The 18,586-nt window shown below is 43.2% G+C and overlaps 1 protein-coding gene across 1 annotated transcript in view; it reads right to left on the reverse strand.

Annotated features, from left to right (window-relative positions):
- The window catches only part of large1 (LARGE xylosyl- and glucuronyltransferase 1), a 203,605-nt gene extending 189,890 nt beyond the window's left edge, over positions 1 to 13,715 (reverse strand). The window contains exon 1 of the mRNA XM_070992582.1: positions 13,091 to 13,715. The gene's annotated coding sequence lies outside the window, so the exon portion shown is untranslated. The remainder of the gene's footprint in view (positions 1 to 13,090) is intronic.
- Between the last annotated feature and the right edge of the window lie 4,871 nt (positions 13,716 to 18,586).

Here is an 18,586-nt window from a genome sequence, read left to right on the forward strand (position 1 = left end):
ACTAAGTCAGAGCCGCATACAGACGAGATGGCCTATATCAAAGCTAACTGTGTGACTCCCTCACTCACTAACACAGAGGCTGAAGCTAAAGAAAAAGTAGCTCAGTTGGTGGGGAGGAGATGTAAGGTCAAGTGCTACATTAACAGCTATGCAGTGGATTGTATATTGGACAGTGGAGCTCAAGTGAGTATCCTTGAGCGCCAGTGGGTAAAGACTTATCTCCCAGATCACAAGGTGCGACCACTGGCTGAACTCATAGGACAACAGGCTCTCAATGTACTGGCTGTTAATGGTCAATCCCTGCCATATGACGGTTGGGTTGGAGCCATGGTGACTCTCCCAGACAACAGTGACCCCAACCTATTAGTACAAGTCCCCTTCCTGGTGAGCAGTGTACCCATGGACCTCCCCCTGATTGGTTTCAATGTTATCGAACAGCTGATCTTGGGGCCAAATGAGAAAGCAAACCTCATACCAACCATTGTGAGTCTCCTTCGGGGTGCCATGAATCTCCAGGAAGACAAAGCCACCGCATTGGTCAACTTCATCCAGACAAAGCTCACCAGTGATCACAGTGTCAGTCAAGGTGTGCTGAAAGTGGGATTGCATGATGTGATCGTTCCAGCTGGCCAGGTCAGACATGTTAAGTGTAAAATCCCATCCACACTTGACATCTCCAACCCGCTTATGCTCTTCGAGCCCTGTGAGAGCAATCCCCAGTTACACCAGCTGGATGTTGGCAACAGTCTCCTACAGGTCTGTCAGGCTAAAGTCCCTTATGTGAGAGTCCCCATTGGCAACCACACCAAACATGATGTGACTCTGTCTTGCAAGACTGCTCTTGGGAGCATTGAGCCTATTTCCAGGATTGTAGAGACTGATGAACTGAACCCAACAAACACAAGTGTTGTCCAGGGAGTTGGCAGGGATGAAATACCTGAAGCTCAGCAGGACAAAGGGGGTAATGCGGTACAGCAGTGGGACCCACCTGTCGATGTTACCCACTTAAGTGAGGATCAGCAGAAAGTTGTTAAAGAAATGTTACGACAAGAGTCTGGAGCATTTGCACGAGATGATGATGATATGGGGTGTATAACCAGCCTGGAAATGTCCATCACCCTCAAGGACAGTACTCACATCCAAAAATCGTACTCTTCCATCCCCAAACCCCTTTGCAAGGAAGTAAAGGAGTACATTGAGGATCTCCTGGCCAGAGCATGGATTGTGAAATCCAAGTCCCCTTACTCAGCACCAGTGGTCTGTGTGCGAAAGAAAGATGGGACGCTCAGACTCTGCATCGATTATCGTCTCTTGAACCAGCGCACTGTCCCTGATCGCCATCCTCTACCTAGAATTCAAGACCTCACAGACACTTTGGGTGGGTACAGTTGGTTTTCCATTCTAGACCAAGGGAAGGCGTACCACCAAGGGTTCATCGCTGAGGGGTCCCGCCACCTAACTGCTTTCATCACCCCCTGGGGTCTTTACCAGTGGGTGCGGATACCCTTCGGGCTGACCAACGCACCTGCTGCATTTCAACGCAGCATGGAAGAAATGCTTGCTCCCCTTCGAGACGAGTGTTGCATTCCATACTTGGATGACATTCTGTGCTACGACATTTGAGGACCACGTTGAAGGGATGAGAAAGATCCTGAGAGCCCTTCAGAGTCACGGAGTCAAGCTCCGTCCCACAAAATGTGACCTGTTCAAACGAGAAGTGAAGTATGTGGGACGTTTGGTCTCAGCTGAGGGCGTGCGCATTGATCCCAAAGATCTGGAGGCAGTCTACTCCTTGAAAAATGAGTCACCTGCCACCGTTGGAGATGTGCGGAGGATCGTGGGCTTTTTGAGTTACTACCGCTCATATATCCAAGATTTCTCCAGAATGGCAACACCAATCTATGAGCTCTTGCAACCAAAAAGAAACAAAGATGAGCAGTCCCAGGGAAAGCAAGGGAGACAAAAAGGAAAAGGTGCACAGATACCATCACGGACACCAGTCGATACCGACCCGGCAAAATCAATGTTGATGCCGACACTCTGTCAAGATGTCCCCTCGACATTGCCACATATGTCACAGAGTGCACAAAGCAGCTCCCCAGAGAGGCTGTCGCTGCCACCTGGGAAGGCTGTGGAGCAGGCAAGCGTGGAGATGTAGCCTGGGTTGCTGCCATGGCTCTGACACAGGGCGAGCAGCTTGAGCCAAGCAGCAGGGAAGTCCTGCCAGCCATTGATCTGGCTGATCTACAAAATGCTCAGAGAACAGATCCAGAGATCAGCGTAATCCTTAACATGAAAGAGACAAACAAAACACCAACAGATGAATTAAAACGTAGCATGAGAGGCACTGTCAAGAAGATGATGCATGAATGGACGAAGTTTCACATCAAGGATGGGGTTCTCTACCGTAAGACAGGAGAGAGACACCAGCTAGTCTTACCTGCCAGTTTTAAGTCCTTGGTCCTCAAGCACCTCCATGACGACATGGGCCATGTAGGGACTGAAAGGGTCCTCAGCTTAGCAAGACAAAGATTCTACTGGCCCTACATGAAGCGAGAGATTGAAGCTTATGTTACCAGACAGCGCCCATGCATAAAACAAAAGAAGCCAGTGACACACATACGAGCCCCAATGTCCAGCATAACCACCAGCTCGCCAATGGAGCTCGTTTCCATCGACTACCTGCACTTAGAGCCAAGTAGAGGAGGCTATCAGTACATCCTAGTAGTGGTAGACCACTTTACTAGGTATGCACAGGCCTATCCAACCCGCAATAAGTCTGGGAAAACAGCAGCGGAGAGGATTTTCAATGACTACATTCCCAGATTTGGCTACCCCTCTAAGTTGCACCACGATCAAGGGCGCGAGTTCGAAAATGAACTCTTTCGGACACTGCAGCAACTGAGCGGAGTGGGACACTCCCGAACAACCCCTTATCATCCCCAGGGAAACCCAGCTGAACGGTTCAACCGTACAGTGTTGCAAATGCTGCGAACCCTGAGTGAGGAAAAGAAAGAAAGATGGAAGGACTACCTACCTCAGATTGTCCATGCATATAACTCGACACGCCATGAATCAACTGGGTATTCGCCTTTCTTCCTTCTTTTTGGTCGACACCCACGTTTGCCTATTGACCTGCTATTCAGAATGTCCGCCAATGAGGAACCACAGACAGCACGAGGCTGTGCTGAGAAATGCGCTGAACGCATGACTGAAGCTTATAGGATTGCTTCTGAAAACAGCAAAAAGTCAGGTGCTCGTGGGAAGAAATATTATGACCAACACACAAGAGGAGTCGTGCTGCAGCAGGGAGATAGAGTGCTAGTACGAAACTTGAGTGAGCGAGGTGGTCCTGGAAAGTTGAGGTCTTACTGGGAGAACACCATCTATGTGGTGAAAGAACAGATCAGTGACAATCCAGTCTACAAAGTGATCTCAGAGATGGATGGGAGCAAATCACACGTCCTGCACCGTAATCTGTAATCGTAATCTCGTCACTGACTTATTGACCTACCTGCAACTGAAAAGCAAATTAACCATCATCAGAGAGGAGGAAAAGACCGAAAACAGCTCACAAAAAGACAGAACCACAACTGCACTGTGAGACCAGTTCTGATGATGATGAGAGCTCCTAATATGTGCTACGATACAACCTGAGAAATGACAACAGACATAATGCTACAGCCACTTGTGAACCTACCTGTATTCCCTTCAGAAACTCAAGGGAATACAGGTAGGTTCACAAGTTCCTACTGGGTTCAGTCAAACAGCTGACCATGGTCGACCTGTGAGGGAGAAAGAATCAATGTACATAAGAGAAACACCTGCAAGAACTCTGAGAGAACAAGAGGAAACTTAACTGGAACAGCAAGGTGGACACCAGATGGTTGAGCTGAACAGTGAGAGTGAAGAGGAGGAACATCTACGAGTCGAGGGGCCAGATGTCACCAACTCACCGCCCAGGAATGGAAGTGAACCTGAGCGACCTCATCCAGAGGAGAGACCAGCTGTCCCTGGCCTGACCCCCAACACTGATGAACAGACATTCAGAAGGTCCACACGAGATAGGTGGCCAGCAACATTGTTCACATACAATACGCTAGGCCAACCTTCTATTCAGACACATCCGTCAGTCAGTTGTGTGGAGGTTTTTGAAGCACCGAACATGGCACTTTGGGGCATGCAACCACACCCCTTCACACCATACCCTATTCCATTGTCCTACCACATTCCATCGCCATATTGGTCACACACATCCACACGTTAGGAAATGTTGAGTATGGAGTATATAGTACTGTGGAATATTTAAAGGTAAAATGCCAGGAGCCATTTTCTTTTTGTTGGGGAGTGTGTGAGAGATTTATGAACTGTTTATTAAAGACAGAGAACAGCCTGCTGAACTACTTCAACTATCGTCTCACGTCTCTGCTTTTCCTGTATAAAACAGGACACCACACCTGCTACTGGCCACACAAGACGTGAGGCCTGTAACACATGCTTCCTCTTTCATTCTACCCCAGACATGCTCAATAATGTTCATGTCTGGTGACTGGGCTGGCCAGTCCTGTAGCACCTTGATCTTCTTCACCTTGAGGAACTTTGATGTAGAGATGGAAGTGTGCGATGGAGCACCATCCTGCTGCAAAATTTGACCCCTTTTATGGTTGGGAATGTAGGAGGTAGCTAATACTTCTTGATATTTGAGGCTAATGATGTTGCCTTCCACCCTGCAAATCTCGCAAACCTCCATACTGGATGTAACCCCAGACCATGATTTTTCCGCCACCAAACTTAACTGTTTTCTGGGTGAATCTCGGATCCATGCGGGCTCCAGTAGGTCTCCTGCAATATTTGCGGTGGCTGTGATGTAATTCAATTGAAGTTTCATCAAAGAAATCCACCTTTTGGGTTCTTTTTATACACACCCACTAACTGATTGATCACTGATTGATCACAGGTGAGGTTGTAATCTAGGAGTGGGTGCATCATATGACAAGGCGACAAGACTTTTGTCTTTGCAAAAACTGACTCAGTGGGCTTTACCAAGCTGTAAACATTAGAATACTTTTCAGCAGTTTGATTTGGCACCAAAACATTATTTCAAAAGCTGTTGGGATTGAAACTAACCATTTCTTGTAAAAAAAAAAAAAAAAGATTAGAAACATATTTGAGGGGCACTTAAGGTCAACCTGTACCCAAGCGACAAGACTTTTGTCAGGGACTGTACACACACACACACACACACACACACTTATATATATATATATATATATATATATATATATATATATATATATATACACATATCTTTTCCACAGTGTATACTGGAGCCATGTCGACACACATGAATTTAGAGATGGCATCTGTAATTTCGTGGTGTCTACAGGACTGCTTGTCATAGACAGTGCCTTTGGACATTAACTCTTTCAGGCTCGTTTGGTGTGTGTTTTTCTTTTCATCACTTTGTGGTTTAACTTTGGTAGTTTGTCGCATTTTAACGCTATCTCTGTACTGTTCTTCATGCCGTGTCTTTAAGTGAGAGAAAAGATTAGACTAGAAACCAGTGCCAAACAATGGAGTTCCTGACCCCTTTTCGGCAGCAATTCCTCTTTGGGTTCTGTTGGTTCAGCATCCACTACGTCCATGCTGCCGCTGGCTCTCGCACACATGGCTGAAAACATTAGCAGTGCCGTAAAGGAGTTCTTGCAGGTGACATTTAACTTCTACCGCAAAGCAGTAGCATTGCTGCAGTTACATTAGCCAAGCTAACCACAGCCCACATGTTAGAATTACAATATAAACAATAAAGGATTATATCATACAGTAGACATTTTTCTGTCGCACTACGACATATATCGTAATATCACACAGCACTAGGCGGAACCTATCACTTTTTATTTTGGTGCCCGTGTTAACAGGTTAGAGCAGCCGCAAGGGGCATTGAGCAGAGGGGCGTTCTTCCAAAAAAGTTTGAAAACCACTACAATGGAGGAAGATGCACATACATAAATGCACACAGCGGAAGAGAAGCCATCTCACACATGTACAGGCTTCCCAAAATTCACTCCCCTCTCAGGCCCATTGTCAGCAGCATCAGCTCAGTTACTTAAAATACTGCAAACTTTGATGGGGAATCCTTGTGGGTCGACTGGATAATCCTATGAATTTACCAAATAATACTGTATGAAAATAGCAGCATTCATTCAAATTGGGTAATTGTAAGGTATTTCTGCTATGTTTTACTCTTCAAGATTCAAGATTTATACATTTTTCTAGAGATGTTTTATCAGGACATTCATATTTTGACTAACATTCTCTATAGGATAATTGTACAGTAAGTGTTTTTACAGTTTTTTTTACAGTGCACTCCTTGGGGGAAAAGAGGGACGGAGCGAGAGAGTGAAATCGCTCAGGTGGACAAGAGAGAGGGAGCGGAACTCTATAATTCTCTGATTTATCAGTTGAGTACATGAAGAGACTGGATTCTCAACTAAGAGACAGGGTGACGGCTGACTTACACTAATAAGTACAACGCTGGTAGAAAGCACCTTGGTATTCTAAACCCAAGATGTAACCACGGGAAAATTCCCCTGTATTAGAATAACTTAGCTCTGCAAGACTGCCACTGAACCCAACTCAGCATTTTAAGGGCGTGTTTGACAGAGTTTCAAGTCATGTCCTGAAGACTTTAAATACTTCTCTGAAAATGGGCATCTTCCCAGATTCCTTCAAAACAGTTGCTGTGAAGTCATTACTAAAGAAACCCAACCTTGATGGTGATGCACTAAGCAACTAACCCTCCATTCATCACTAAGATACTGGAAAATGTAGTTTCAGTTTAAATTAACTACTAAATTAACTAATAATATCCTGGAGGAATTGCACTCGAACACAAAGCACTGAAACTGCCCTTACTAAAATAATTAGTTACCTCAGACTAACTTTTGATGATCAAGAGCAAAAGCCCCCCTATGACATCTGAATATGTTGGTAAGTGTGGCACTGCTTACAAAGGATGATATATAAACTGAAATGGCCCTTGATAGGAAAAAGGTTCTCCACCCCAGCTGTAGAGGTCAAAATGTTCTATTGGCTTCATCACTCATATGGCTGTAGTTTTAGTGTCAGTGAGCTGATCTCCAGTGTAGGGGCATTAAGTTACAAAATATCTACAGTAATTACTTTGTGATGAATACATCACATGAAAAGTGGCTGTTAAATGCTGCCAGGCTTGAATGGGGAAATCAATGAAGCAGTGGAAAGATCAGACTTGTTTGCTGTTCCACCATGCATCCCCCTGAGAGTCAGCCTCCTCACTCATTAATGAAGACAAACAGACATAATACTGATACACTACATATCCAGGGACAGATTGAGATAACGATTGTCTTCTGATTGTCTAAAGATTATTGACTCATTGGATGCACATATCTAAATCTAGATGATTGGTTCTCTGAGGTGAACACCCACACAGGTGAGCATATTATGGGCAAAAATATTTTCCTGTCAAGACAAGATTAAGTAAAAGGTAAAAACTTGGTTTCATTGACATGTTTCTCCACAGTGAAATTGAAGTTGGCGGGTAAGGATTATGTCTCAAATGGTAATGTCAGCATGGCTATGTTTCTTTGTTGGTGCAAACTTGGCATTTCTATATATATTTAGATATTACACCTGACAACAGAAATAGTTTAATAGATGGTATATGTATTTTAACACACGTGATTTGATGTTAGGGCGGCACGTGGCACAGCAGGTAGTGCATGTGCCTCACAGGGAGAAGGTTGCCGGTCCGCCTTTCTGTGTGAAGTTTGCATGTTCTTCCCATGCATGCGTGGGTTCTCTCCGGGCACTCCGGCTTCCTCCCACAGACCAAAAAACATGCTCATTAGGTTAATTGGTGACTCTAAATTGTATGGTATGAGTGTGAGCGTGAATGGTTGTCTGTCTCTATATGTTGCTCTGCAATCGACTGGCAACCGGTTCAGGGTGTACCCCGCCTCTCGCCCGCTGACAGCTGGGATAGGCTCCAGCCCTCCCACAACCCCAAAAAGGGATAGTCGGTATAGAAAATGGAGGGATGGATGGTTTGATGTTAGTGATAGTACTGAAAATAAATGTTTAATTCTGAGCCATTACCCGTTTTGGGAGTAATGTTATTGTCATTCCAATGCTTTTGGCAGTAACTAGAAATGTAACTAATTACGTTTTCAAAAGAAATTGTGCAAATACAATTACTTGAATTCAAAAGGGACTTGTTACTCATTACTTTTATCAAGACAGCAGATAAATACAGTCCATTATACTGGACAATAATGACTCTAAAACACAGTCGTGAAATACAGCTGGGGTTAAGAAATCTAACAGCCACACTAGTAGTTATCACCAATATCACTAATAGTTAAAACAATAATAACAATACTCCGCTCAGATTGGACCGGGACACTGTGAGTTGCCAGAAGAAACATGGGGGCGGGTTGTGTGTGTATTTGAATAAGGACTGGGGCAGAACTGCTGATGTGAAAGACTCTTGTTGTACACCTGATCTGGAGATGCTGGCTGTGTCATTCAGACCCAAGTATCTTCCCCGGGAGTGTGGTCAGCTGGCTCTAGTTCTTGTTTACATCCCTCCCTCTGGCAACGTCATACGCGCGTCAGAGGCTATAGCTGCCTGCGTCCACCAGATTGAAAGTGCATCCCCAGACTCCCCTGTTCTCATTTTAGGGGATTTCAATGGCTGCAGGCTAAATAAGACACTTCCAACCTACCAACAGTATGTCACATGCACTACCAGAGGTAACAATCGACCTCTGTTATGGAAATATAAAGAACGCATATAAAAGCATACAAAAAACCACCTGTTAGCACTGCAGACCATAATGCTGTTCGTCTGATCCCTGCCTATCGCACAAAACTGCAGAGAGAGGGCGTGGCCAAGAAGTTGGTGAAAAGGTGGGATGGAGATGCAGTTGAGACTCTACAGGGCTGCTTCCAATGCACAGACTGGGACGTGCTCACTGATGGGAGCAGCCTTGAGGAAGCCACTGAGGTGGTTACCCACTATATCACCTTCTGTGAGGAAATGATTGTCCCTAGAAAAACTGTAAAGGTGTTTTCTAACAACAAGCCCTGGATCACAAAAGCCCTGAAAAAAACTTTAAGTGAAAAGAAAATAGAATTTAACTCAGGGAACAGAATTGAGTCTAAACTCATCCAAAGCAGATTGAATAAAGAAATAAAAGTAGCCAAGAGAGGGTACAAGGAGAGGGTCAAGAAACTTTTTCAGGAAGGCAATGCCAGGGACGCCTGGCAAGGCGTTAAAACACTTGCGGGCCTCCCCAACAATTCAGCATCATTAAATACAGGGACAAGGGACCCTGTCAACATGGCAGAGGACCTTAATCAATTCTACTGCAGGTTTGACCAGTCTGACTTCTCACAGGAGAGGAAGGAGCTGATAGCTGAGCTCACTCCAATGACACCCACCCAAGTGAACCCGGAGCTGCAACAGGTAGAGATAGAACTCATGCTTAAGAGGACTAAACCAAACAAAGCACCAGGACCCGACCGGATCTGCGGGCGGCTGCTAAAGTCCTGCTGCAGTCAGCTGGCTGGTGTTTTTTGCCATCTCTTCAACCGCTCCCTGTCTGAACATTCAATCCCGTCGCTCTGGAAATCCTCCATCATTTGTCCAGTAGCCAAAAAGAGCAATCCCACCTGTGATAATGACTATCGGCCAGTAGCATTAACATCTCTGGTAATGAAAGGCTTTGAAAGGCTTATTCTTTCCCAGCTTCGGGAGGAGGTCAGTATGCATGCTGACCCCCTTCAGTTTGCATACAAACAACACAGGGGTGTGGATGATGCTGTACTGACGCTGTTGCATGGTGCTTACACTCATCTTGAGAAGCCCAAGTCATTCATCAGACTGGTGTTTGTGGACTTCTCGAGCGCCTTTAACAGTGTGCAACCTCACCTGATGGGACGTAAGCTACTTCAGATGGACGTCAACCCGCATCTGATCCTCTGGATCCTCTCTTTCCTGACCGACAGGCAACAGAGGGTCAGAGTTAATGGTCCACAGGAGCCCCACAGGGCTCTGTAATCTCACCTGTCTTGTACACTCTGTACACCGATGACTGCAGAAGCACTAACCCAGGCATAACATACATTAAATATTCTGATGACACTGTGATCATGGACACCACAAACACGCCAGGACAGCTACAGTCTGAGATGGACATTTTTGCAGAGTGGTGCAGGCGGAACTGCCTCGATCTCAACCCTTCAAAAACTAAGGAAGTGGTTGTCGACTTCCGCAAGAACCCCACCATCATCCCCACTCTGTCACTCAACAACCAGCTGGTAGAGAGGGTTGAGTCATACAGATACCTCGGGACAATAATTGATCACAGACTCACCTTCCAATCAAACAGTGAAACCATCTTTTCAAAATGTCAGCAGCGTCTCTTCTTCCTGAGAAAGCTTCGCAGACTCCAGGTTCATCAGTCAGTCCTGACAGCTTTTTACAAATGCTTCATTGAATCTGTAGTCACCTTCAACATATCAGCCTGGTTCGGTTCACTATCTAACATCCATCGCAACCCACTAAACAAAATCATAACAATGAGCAGTAAAATAATCGGTTTGGAGCAGGAATCACTCATCCACATTTACAACAGAAGGGTTAAATTAAAAGGTACACACATAGTCTCAGATATCACTCACACACTGCACAGCCATTAGTCTGCTACCCTCAGGTCTGAGATACAGATCATTTGCATTCAGGACTAAGAGAGCCATGTCAAGCTTTGTACCCACATCCATCCAGCTCATGAACGCCTGACTTATGTATGTATATGGTTGTTTACTCCACTCCTTTAACTCGGCCAGAGATTGCTCTTATTTATTTATTTATTTATTTATTAACTATATTTTTAACAATTGTTTTTATCATACCTATCCACAATTGTTTTTATCATATGTGTTTATTGTGCTTGCAGGCTTTATTTTCTTCTCTCCAATTTTTTACTGTTGATTGATGGTTGATCATTCTATTTGTTGACTGATTGTGGTATATTGTATTGTGTTTCTGGTTATGTGAACTGTACACGCACTGATGTTCTGCACAAATGAAGTTCCTAACGGATAAATAAAGTTCTTTGAAGTTGAAGTTGAAGTTGAATAAACCAGCGCAAAAAGTGACAATTACCAACATCATGCACCATGTTCTGACACATTACTAACGCATACAAAAAGTAACTCAGGCCAGCAACAGGCATACATGATGGGAAGTACTTCGTCATTCAGATGATGCTCGGCATCATCCTTTTATATAGTTATAAACTGATTTCATATGGATTTTTGTATTTTTTTGCACCAATAAAATAAGTGGATTTAAGACAATTTGTCAATTAATCCATATGTCAGAAAATGAATCAATAAAGTCTTTTTCAATGGAAAACAGTCTTCACTCTTTTCAGCTTCTCATATTTGCTGATTTTCTGTTTTATGTTGTAAACTTAACAAAATAAGCTAAAGAACTGAACAAACTGAAACTAAAGAAATCACCATAGGCTCTTGGAAACTGATGGCATTTTACAATCTCCTATTTTCTCACATTTTATACAACTAATTCTGAATCAATTTATTGATTAAATAACCCAGATAATGACAATGATCATTGGTAGCAGACCAGGATCTTCATACATTATGTATAATTATATAAATAATATATAGTGGCATATTACTTTTGACATTTTGAGACTAAAGGCTCACTATGATGTAGTTTGTAATGTTGGGAGTGTGTTTTTTGGGACAGTTGAATGTCTGGTCCAGCCTCAGCTCAGGAGCATCAGGTGGATGCAGCCATGATAACTTAGTTAAAGTCAATCTGGACAAACAGATGCTGTCCAGTGAAAACCTGGCATCTCCAAATGTGGTGGGTTTGGTTTTTCTAATAAACTGAAAGGATTATTTGCTCCTCCTCATTATGTTACAGAGACTATTTCAATGCCTATAAGGATAAAGTAAAAAGTTAAAATTTTGAAGACAAATACTCTTCACAGGACAGCCATCAAAAGCCATCATATACAAAGAGCACTTATATATATATACACACACACACACACACACACACACACACACACACACACACACACATACATACACACACGTGTATATGTATGTATGTGTGTGTGTGTGTGTGTGTGTGTGTGTGTGTGTGTGTGCATACGTATATTTATACGTATATACATACATAAATAATTTGTAGTAACATTATATTATGTATGAATGCAACTTAATGTTGTTTAAAGTGATGTGTATACTTACTATTGAATTTCTTGTTAAAAGGAGCAGTGTAGTAGTAAATGAAAAATTTGTTAGCCACTCTGTTTTCTCATTTAACTTCTTGTTCCTTGTTCTCATTCCCACTGTTCCACTGTCAGTGTTCGTGCTCATCTGTTGCCATTAAGCTCGCTATCGTTCCTATGGCTGCTGATGCGTCTGTGTGCTCACTAACGACACGCGCAAGGACTGGGAAAGGACAAGAATTGGGATACTTGTAAAGGACAATGACAGAAAGATTTGCCGTTTTGCCTTTCACCATTTCTTATCACGGAGAGTCAGAATGCGACAGCTGGGAAACTCACAGGACAACCGGCCGAACCCATGTGCTGTTAATCCTCTTGCCCTCGTATATTTTGTGTTGTTTGAACGGGGGGATTAAATGACTGTTCTGCCCTGGTTTCAGTACGTTAGGTTTGGATGATACAGACCCCAAATCTGCTGCGTTGCTGCCTGTATTCTGGATCAACACACACACACACACACACACACACACACACACACACACACACACACACAGAGAGAGAGAGAGAGAGAGAGAGAGAGAGAGAGAGAGAGAGAGAGAGAGAGAGAGAGGCCTTAATGGAAATGTAAGCACAAGGACTAAATTGGGTTACGATAACAAGTCAGAACCACACAAGTCGTGCCAAAATGTCGCGGGAGAACGCGGTTTACAGAAGCTAGAAGGAGGAGGTAAGGTCGCCGTGCTTGTCAGACGTGAACAACTGCGGATGCCACTCACCTGATGCAGAGGCTTCAAACTCCTTCTTTTAGAAGATCTTAATCCAATAAATCCTCAGCGATAAAGCCCACGATACTGCTTCAAAAGGAGATGGGTGTCTATAAACCAGTCATAACAGTTCTTGCGCAAAATGTCACAGTGGCCCGCCGCCGACTTGTTCCACGCAGTTGGGGATCGATCGGGATGTTGAAGCGGTCCAGCAGCCTCAGCTGTTCGCCCCGACTGCCAGCAGCAACAGCTTAGCCGTTATGTCTCCTCCGGACTGGAGAAAGACTCATGTCTCAGACGGGTTTATGGTTGCGTCGCCACACAGCACCGTCAATCTCCTCTCAGTCTCATTACTAGCAGCGGGTCTGGATCAGTGAGAACAGCAGGAAGCGACACGGTCGGAGGGGAGAACAGGACCGCGGCGGCCGCGACAGCAGGAGCACGGAGCTTCGGTAGGACTCCGCGGAAACTCAGCGAGTTAACAGAAAAACCTTTCGAAAATGAAGTACAGTATAAATCCCTTCCATGGAGATACTCCAGTACCGTCCACGTCCTGTTGGTGTCTGAGTTGTCGGCCTCAACACAGCAGCTCTTTCTTCCTGACAAGCAGCTAACGTCCAATCACAGCGCTGCATTCACAGAAGGGATGGAGGATGAAAAGGAGTGGATCGTGACGGACTGGAGTCTGGACTGAACAGCAGGGCTGTGAACCGAGGACCGCAGCAGCCTTCGCCACGACGAGATTAACCAACATGCTTTGGGGGTTAAAGTGAGCTTCGGGCCCGTGTCTTCCCCAACTTCAATATGGTTATAGGATTAAATGCATATTTATTTAAGAATAAGCACCATGTGTGAATTGTATGAATTTATGGATTAAAGTATTCAAATTATTAGTTCAAGTAAAAGTAAGTAAGTAATTAAAAGTAGTATTAAAATTGGATTTTGACTCAGAAATTAAAGGCCATCTCTTTCAGTTTATATTAATCAGTAAATGAAGAAGTTAGAAGGTTTTGGAGTGTGCTGGCAGGATGCAAACACTTGTACTGAAATGGTATTATTTCAGCAAACAGAGATCGACACGCAATATGTTCCAAAAATGAGTGTAGAACTTGTAATAATTAATAGGAATGAAGTCAGTCAAAAGATGTGATCATTTATGGCTTATGTTTTGCTTTATGAACAGAACTTTACAAAAAGACTTTGGGCCCAAGAACACTATAATAAGCAGTGGAGGGTGATAATATTTGTGGCAGCCATCATTGAAATTACTCTCTCAGCGTCGCATCAAGTCATATTGCAACTCTTTTTCCACTATGAGCGGAATCAGGTTTCCCTCAGGATGCTCTTATATAAAATGTTTATGTAGTCTTTAAAATAAAGGAGCTCTCATTTGACTTCATGAATGAAGTTATGTACTTAACAAAAAAAGGTGAAATAACTGAAAACATGTTTTATATTCTAGTTTCTTCAAAATAGCCACCCTTTGCTCTGATTACTGCTTTGCACACTCTTGGCATTCTCTCGATGAGCTTCAAGAGTTAGTCACCTGAAATGGTTTTCCAACAGTCTTGAAGGAGTTCCCAGAGGTGTTTAGCACTTGTTGGCCCCTTTGCCTTCACTCTGCGGTCCAGCTCACCCCAAACCATCTTCATTGGGTTCAGGTCCGGTGACTGTGGAGGCCAGGTCATCTGCCGCAGCACTCCATCATTCTCCTTCTTGGTCAAATAGCCCTTACACAGCCTGGAGGTGTGTTTGGGGTCATTGTCCTGTTGAAAAATGAATGATCGTCCAACTAAACGCAAACCGGATGGGATGGCATGTCGCTGCAGGATGCTGTGGTAGCCATGTTGGTTCAGTGTGCCTTCAATTTTGAAAAAATCCCCAACTGTGTCAACAGCAAAACACCCCCACACCATCACATCTCCTCCTCCATGCTTCACAGCGGGAACCAGGCATGTGGAATCCATCTGTTCACCTTTTCTGCGTCTCACAAAGACACGGCGGTTGGAACCAAAGATCTCAAATTTGGACTCATCAGACCAAAGCACAGATTTCCACTGGTCTACTGTCCATTCCTTGTGTTTCTTAGCCCAAACAAATCTCTTCTGCTTGTTGCCTCTCCTTAGCAGTGGTTTCCTAGCAGCTATTTGACCATGAAGGCCTGATTCGGGCAGTCTCCTCTTAACAGTTGTTTTAGAGATGGGTCCGCTGCTAGAACTCTGTGTGGCATTCATCTGGTCTCTGATCTGAGCTGTTGTTAACTTGCGATTTCTGAACCTTGTGACCTGGATGAACTTATCCTCAGAAGCAGAGGTGACTCTTGGTCTTCCTTTCCTGGGTCGGTCCTCATGTGTGCCAGTTTCGTTGTAGCGCTTGATGGTTTTTGCGACTCCACTTGGGGACACAATTTTCCGGACTGACTGACCTTCATTTCTTTAGTTAGCTGATTGGTTCTTGCCATAATATGAATTTTAACAGTTGCCCAATAGGGCTGTCGACTGTGTAACCTGACTTCTGCACAACACAACTGATGGTCCCAACCCCATTGATAAAGCAAGAAATTCCACTAATTAACCCCGATAAGGCATACCTGTGAAATGAAAACCATTTCAGGTGACTACCTCTTACAGCTCTTACAGCTCATCGAGAGAATGCCAAGAGTGTGCAAAGCAGTAATCAGAGCAAAGGGTGGCTATTTTGAAGAAACTAGAATATAAAACATGTTTTCAGTTATTTCACCTTTTTTGTTAAGAACATAACTCCACATGTGTTCATTCATAGTTTTGATGCCTTCAGTGAGAATCTACAATGTAAATAGTCATGAAAATAAAGAAAATGCATTGAATGAGAAGGTGTGTCCAAACTTTTCGCCTGTACTGTGTGAACAGGTATTTATGACGTTGTGGGGACAAAAATCTGTTTACACAGTCACATTGTGGGGACTGACCTCCCTTATGGGGACAAAATGCAGGTCCCCTTAAAGTAAATCATTAAATTTCAGGGTGCAGACTGAGGATAGGGTTACGGGTTAGGCAAGGTTAGGTTAGGTACAGGGTTAGGAATAGGCAGATAGTGGTTATGGTTAGGGTAAGGCTCCAGGAAATGAATGTAAGTCTATGTAATGTCCCCACAAGTGATATAAACACAACATGTGTGTGTGTGTGTGTGTGTGTGTGTGTGTGTGTGTGTGTGTGTGTGTGTAAGTGTGTGTGTGTGTGTGGATAGATAGATAGATAGATAGATAGATAGATAGATAGATAGATAGATAGATAGATAGATAGATAGATAGATAGATAGAGGGCCGTGCAGAGACCTTTGTTAAAGTTTAAAGGGGGCACATGGACCACGAATTTGAAACATAACTTGCAATGTAACCGGTTGAATGGTAGCAACCCATATTCATAAAGAATGTAACATGGAATCACAACATACCATATCATTGTCCACACCTCATATGTTTGTTAGAGGCCTGTGCAAATGACGCTTCTTCTGAACAGCTTCTGTTGAGGGGGTTGGTGAGGAGGCTGCTGCTGCTGATATGACATTTCATACCTTTTCAAAAATTGTACTGTATAGCCACAAATTTAATCCATTCATAATCTGCCCTTTATTATTCCTAGTGCTAAATTAGTAAAGTAAAAAATAATTAAATGATTATGGAAATCATGTATTTAAATATTTTTGTGCTTTTATTCAGTTTGACTATCGCCTTTGCACAAGACAGCAAGGTTCTATATAATTTGTATGTATATTATATTTAATTTGTGTGTAAATATTATAAACAAACAAGTACTGATATGTTTAAATGAGAGGTTGGGAAAATCAAAGTTAAAATTCTATTGTTGTTGTATTTATACTGTAAAAGTCCAAAATTATGGGAATATGCATATTGCATAGTTTCAGTAAAATAACATGTCTATGCCTCATTGCCTCTAGAAACATAGGAAAAAAACAGCTTGACAGTAAAATAACACATGATATCTCTCTAATGCACTTTGCCCATGACAAGAGAAACATACAGAAAAAAAAAAAGAAAGAAAAAGCCTGACATACTTTCCCCTACAGCTCGCTGTGTGTGGTTAACTAGCGGCTATAACATGTGAGAGGTGTGTGTGTGCAGAGTTGGGTGACACAGAGGATGCTCATTGCTCACTTCACTTTGTCAGTCATATTGCAAGAATACACCGTGCACAAACGAATACCGCTGCAAAACCTATTCACCGGACCAACTGTTTACTGCCTCGGGTCTTCTTCGGTTTCGCGAGACTAGCAACGGCCGTCTCCAGCAGGTTAGCGATTAGCAGCAGGGCACGTCTGGGCACGTCAGGGCAGCAACGGCAGAGTGAGGGCATGTTGTGGATCATGTGACCGACTAAGGTAGATCAAAATTATTATTATTATTTTGTTTTATTTCTTATTATTTTGGGCCACACAGACGGACTTTCACACACACACACACACACACACACACACACACACACACACACACACACACACACACACACACACACACGTACTTAGGCCACCTTTGGGGTCGAATGGAAAAACACGCCACTTTTGGGGACACCCACAGTTTTGCTGTTCTATCATGGTTTAGAAAGAAGATGCCATCATTTTCAGATGTGGAAGGATACCCACAATACAAAAATCACTTGTTTTTTTTTGATTAAAGCTTCTTTTTTCCCAGTATGATTTTTTACCTTGAGATTGGGGACAAGTGATATTTTAGCAACCTTTGGGGACTTGGGCTATACACAAGCTCTGATAGAAGTCATCTTTTGGGTCTTGTTTCTTCCAAGGCAGAGATTCCACACCTTGAGATGAGTCTGGTCCCCCATTTAGGGGAGTCATTTGAATTGGAGGGTGGAGATTCTTGAAATTATGTCAATACTAACTGAATTAACACAAAACATGTGAGGACAGTTGGATATATTACAAGTAAATGTTCCAACCAATGAGAATGGGACCCACACAGGTACAAAACACAGGGAATAAAGTCTGAAGAGAATCATGTTTGTTGCAGCCTCACTGATCTTTTATTAACAAAAAGATCAATTATTACAAAAAAAAAAAAAAATGGAAAAAGAAAGAGACAGAGACTCTCCAGCTCTGAAACTTGAACCAGTGTCTCACATCTGCTGCAGCAGAAGCAGCTAATACCTGATCGCACAGATCCTGTGACACTGAGGCTGAGGACTGAATACTGATATTTCAGAACTTTTGTTTCTGCCTTGGGTTAGGCTGGACATTTAAGTGTCAAATGTGAATGCAAAATCAATTTTAAATTGCAGAATTACTCCTGGATTAGTAAATGTCAAACTGAATATTGAGAATTTATCCAAGTGATGCTGAACCAAAGTTTCTATTTAATCCCTTTAAAAACACTGTTAAGTTTAAACATTTTGAACATTTGTGATGTTATCACTTTAATAAACTTTATGTTAAACCACTTTTAACCATTTTGTAATTACTTATTAAACTTTTTTTTCTTTTTAGCCACTTTCAAAC

This window comes from Chaetodon trifascialis, chromosome 22 (genome assembly GCF_039877785.1).
Source record: "Chaetodon trifascialis isolate fChaTrf1 chromosome 22, fChaTrf1.hap1, whole genome shotgun sequence".
Taxonomy (NCBI): domain Eukaryota; kingdom Metazoa; phylum Chordata; class Actinopteri; order Chaetodontiformes; family Chaetodontidae; genus Chaetodon; species Chaetodon trifascialis.